This window comes from Ursus maritimus, unplaced genomic scaffold, assembly GCF_017311325.1.
Source record: "Ursus maritimus isolate PB19 unplaced genomic scaffold, ASM1731132v1 scaffold_14, whole genome shotgun sequence".
NCBI classification, from domain to species: Eukaryota; Metazoa; Chordata; class Mammalia; order Carnivora; family Ursidae; genus Ursus; species Ursus maritimus.
This window is the reverse complement of record NW_024423786.1, coordinates 48381422-48386102: the sequence shown is the minus strand read 5'-3', so window position 1 is coordinate 48386102 and position 4681 is coordinate 48381422. Positions and strand designations below refer to the sequence as shown.

At 57.0% G+C, this 4681-nt stretch overlaps 1 long non-coding RNA gene across 8 annotated transcripts in view; it reads left to right on the top strand.

Moving 5' to 3' along the window:
• Positions 1–4681, top strand: part of LOC103682138 — a 12384-nt gene that overhangs the window by 4087 nt on the left and 3616 nt on the right. For 4 of the 8 annotated variants that reach the window (XR_005834609.1, XR_005834610.1, XR_005834608.1 and 1 more), the window contains exon 2: positions 1651–1815. This is a non-coding gene — a long non-coding RNA (uncharacterized LOC103682138). The other 4 variants (XR_005834612.1, XR_573369.2, XR_573368.2 and 1 more) reach the window with 3 other exon arrangements.

Genomic DNA, 4681 nt, shown 5'->3' with positions numbered 1-4681 from the left:
CCCCCCCCCCCCCCGCCTGTGTGTTAAGGGGAGCTTAGGTCTCCCCAGATTTGTGTCCCGGAGAGCTGAGCCCAAGGCCGAAGGCCCTCCACCTATTTGTCCAGGCTTGAGCCCTCCCCACACCCACCTCCCTGCCTGATCCTTTTTAACGCAGCCCCTCTCGGCAGAAATCCCCCTGGGTCCCCGCCCCCCCCCAGCCCTTTTTATTCCTCGTGGCCTTCCAATCTCCCGGCCCCATTCGGTCCAGGATCAGCCCCCCTCCCCCAAATCGTTGACTCTCAGCTAAGAAATAATCTCAACATTCACTGTCACCCCCACCCCCGCCCCTTCAGCTCCGTCCCGCACCTAGGCGGCTCCCCTGGCCCCTGGGGACCTGCCTTTCCCCGCCTGCCACCGACTGGCACCAATTAATTTCCTCAGCCTGTCCACCCACATCTGGTGGCCAGCTGCTCGCCCTCGCCCTGCCCGCCCCCAGGGTCTCCCAGGGAATTGCTAACAGCTCTCCTCCTCCCTGCGCCCCTCAAATCCGGGACGCCCCACCAAAGCACACGTTTCCCCCCTCCTCCACCGGAGTCTGCTAATCGGAAAAAGCTGACAGTTAGGACCTGGAGAAGATCTGAAATCAGATGGAGGAGGGGTGGGGTGTGAAACTTTCTGAACCAGAGATGGGGGAGGGGTGGTGGTGTGAAGGGGGGAAACGGGTGGAGAGAGGCAGGAGCTTAAGTTGTACCTAAAGGCTGGAGATCAAAGCTTTCTGGTTTCCAGATGGGGACTGTAGGGAGGGCTGCCCCCACCCAGGGGCAGGCAAGGCGGAGCACCCCCCTTCCTCGGAAACCCCCTGAGACGTGGCGGTGACAGCTGTGCCCCAGCCCGCGCCCGGCGGGCTTCCTTTTCCTGTGCTCACTCTCCCGACAGGCTGGCCAGCAGCCTGGAGACACCGGTCAGACCCTTTTGAAGGGGCTCCCCAGAGGGTCTTCCTGGACGAGGGGGAGGGGACTGGCAGAGAACAATGGGCTTCTGTAGCTGCAGGACGCCAGACGCTTCCTGTTAACCCCCTCGGCTTGCAGCTTGGGGCGCATCTCAGAGGCCTGCACTGCGGAGGGGGACAGGGAGGGGAATGCCAAAGCGAGCAAACATGCAGTTCCTTTTCTCCTGTTGGGGGTCTTCTTTTCCAAAGTGATCAGAAACGGTGAGCTGAGAGCAGACCTTGCGTTCCTCCATGGAGTCATAGAGCCTGGTTCTTTGCGTTCTGTTGAGCTGAGGGTTGGACAGCCAAGGGACAGGGCATAGCTAGCCTGGGAGAATCCTCCACGCTGCGCACCGAGACATCCCAGGATCTCTGGTGGCGGGCAGGGCTCGGCGGAGGGACCCAGGTGAATCCAAGATTCAGCCCTGTTTGCTGCCCTGCCAGATTAGCTGGAGGTCACGCCCCCTGAGCCAATTCCCTGGGTGGTCTGGGCCTCAGTTTCCCTGTCTGGGAAGTTCTCCCAAGGGCCTGAGTGGAGCACAGGGTGGTCCTAACGGACCAGAGCAACCTGAGCTAGGGGTCCTGGAAACCTTTTGCTGTTCCTTGGAGCCCTGGGAAGCCATGATGGGGAATAAGCTGCTGTGTTAATTTGAGGATTCATGCAAAGTCCCTTCTGTTTACAGAGCTAGCCTGAGAAGCTCACCCCCAAGAGATTCTGTGAGCCTCCAAGAGCCTCTGAGGGCCCCTGGGGACTCAGCATCCGGCCCTGGAGGCTTTCGGGTAGTTAGAAACCAGATAACACGCCCTGTTTTAAGAAGAGACTACATCTGATGCCTTCCACCAGCCAGGTAACTATGTTTGGCTCCTCCCCTGTGTTCACTAATGCCTCCCCGCTAGCCTAGGTCAGAATTAAAGTAGGCACTTTCACTGGTCCCATTTTACAGATGAGGGAGTTGAGGCACAGAGCAAATGTGTGTCTATTAAAACACAGTCCATTGTTTTTCTTTCTCTCTTGGATTGGGGGTTGGGGCAGGGGTTACGTAGGGGCCCTTGTCCACACCAGTGGACTTTTGCTTGTATATACCCAGCAGCTTATCTTCCCTTCACAGATAAGGAAGGAGCTCAGTGGGGGTGAGAGCCACGCGCGCCACCACTGGCGGCCTTTTCTCTCTCTTCCTCCATCCTCGCAGACTGCCCATCAGGTTTGTCCACCAAATGCCCTCTTCAGCTTTTTCAGACCCAATTGCTGGGTGACTTGGTATCATCTTTTGTCCCAGCAAAAAGCTCCCCAAGGGCTTGGTGAGGACAAAGTTGGCTTGGGGGGTTTTTGTTTGTTTGTTTTTATTTGTTTGTTTGTTTTGTTTTTGTAATCATTATTTACTGAGCAAAAGCAAACTTCTAGACTGGAAAGGTTGTTGCCAGGCCCCCTTGCTGGTATCTGGAACAGGAAGTGGCTCAGTGCGTTTGCCTTTCAGCCCGGCAGGCAGGCGGGGAGGGCCTGCTGGAGGCCGGGCAGCTGGGGTTTGGGCTGCTCTGGGGTTTGGGCCCCAGGCCAGCCTACCACCAACCAGCCTCCACCTGAGGCCCCCTCCCTCTCCCTCCCCTCCCTTTTGTGGCCCGCCCTTCCGGAATGAACCTTGTCCTGGCTTCTGGCCACCGGGAAGGCAAAACTAGCCTGCCATTACTCATTGCTGGGTCCCTGCGGGCCCGCAGCTCTCAGACTCGTCGGGGTGGGCTGGGGGTGAGGGTGTCTTGAGACCCTTTCCCTCTTGGGCTCTGTGTCGGAGTGGCGGCTGGAGTCTGCAGCCCTGAGTTCCATGGATTCCCCAGCTCCCATCGAAATCCCCACAGATGCTGCCTTGTAAACAGGTCCTGGAATTTTCAAAGTGCTGTCCTGTAGTTTGGGACCAGGCAGTCTCTTCTGAGAGGGGTGGGTGTGAAGCCAGTTCTGAAGAAAAACGAGACACAGGCTGTGAGAAGGGGTGCGCACTGGGACCAGCAAAGCTCTCCTTCCTGCCTGGGTCTCCCCCTCTTGTCGCTTCGCTTTGCTTTACATCTCTGGCTGCTGTGAGGCGAGGCTGCCATTTGCGAGGGAAGGCCCTGGGGGACCCCGTATGCATCAGTGGCCATTTCTGTGGCTTCCTGGGCAGCCTGGGCATCATCGTATTTCCCCTCGCCTCCTTCATTTCTCCTCAAGCCCATCCCTCTTTCTCTTGGCTCTCTGTACACACGTGGGAGGGGTGCGGGCCTGCATGGACGGGTCCAAGCTCCCAGGAGGCCCACTGTAGGGCTGGGAAGCCCAGAGCCGGGATCCATCCCCAGACCATGTCTCCAGCTTGGACCTGGGTTTCTGGTCAGACAGGGAGGGCGGGCTCAGTCTCCTCAACAGCAAGAGCTCAGTGTAGGCCCTGTGGGTTACACACACACACACACACACACACACACACACACACACACACGACTCCTGGGCATTCTCTGCCCCTGATTGTCCTGGATTACCCTGTGTGCCCGTTCCCTGCTTCCAGTAACTTCCCCTCCTTTCCGCTGGCCTGTACATTCTAGAAAGCTGGGGGGGACGTTCCTCAGAACGCTCCTGCCAGCCACACTCCAGGTTGGCCGGGTCTCACGCATGCACAGAGCCATATGCTTCCTGCTTGGTGCTTGGGGCCAGCGTGAATCCTCCCCGAAACCTTCTCCTCCCGCTCTCTTGCACCTGAGCCCATCCTGTCCTGTTGCCATGGCATCCTTGGAACCCAGAAGCCAGATGGTCTTGTGTCCCCTAGTGCCCCTTCCAGGCTCAGGCACTTCTAAGCTCAGCAAGCGTTTCCTCTGCACCCCTGTGTCCCCAAACGCGCACTGAGGCTGTGTGCCCAGTAGCTCGTCTTTCTCCTCGTGACTCCTGCGACAGGCATCAACAGCACTTGTCCAAATTCAGTTCAGAAGTGTCTTTTTTTTTTTTTAAGTAAGGTGTACACATGACATAGGGCTTGAACTCACCTGAGCCAGCCAGATGCCCCATGACAAGTGTCGGATTTTAATTCGAGTCTATGGGACTTGGAGCCTGAGGTCTTAAGAATGACAGCAGGGGCGGGTGCCCGGGCAGTTGGTTAGGCCGCTGCCTTTGGCTCAGGGCATGATCTCAGGATCCTGGGGTCCTGGGGTTGGGGCTACCTGCTCAGTGGGGAGCCTGCTTTTCCCTCTCCCTCTGTCCGCCCCGCCCCCGCTCATGCTCTCTCTCTTTCTGCCAAATAAATAAATAAAATTAAAAAAAAAAAAAGAAGAATGAGAACAGGGGCACCTGGCTGGCTCAGTCCGTACGACCTAAGAGTCGTGAGTTCGAGCGCCATGTTGGGCATAGAGATTACTTAAAGAAAAAGAAAAAAAGAATGACAACAGTCATAGAAACTAGTGCTGATTACTTGAAGTACTTCACTCAGAGTCCTCACCGCTTGATTGATTACGGCGTTCCCCTCATTTCACACTGAGGAAACGGAGGCACCCTGTGGGTAGAGAGCTTTCCTACTGTGTATAGTGTTTATAGCTAAAAAGTGCCGTAGCCTGGATTTGAACCCAGGCATATGCGGGCAGTTTCTTGACTTTTGTGGCTGGAGTGTTCTCTGTGGTGGGGCTGCCGTGTGCCTCGGGGGATGTCCCACCTCGGCCCAGTCATGGTGATCAAACTGTCCCCAGATGTGGCTGACTGTTGGGGGGGGG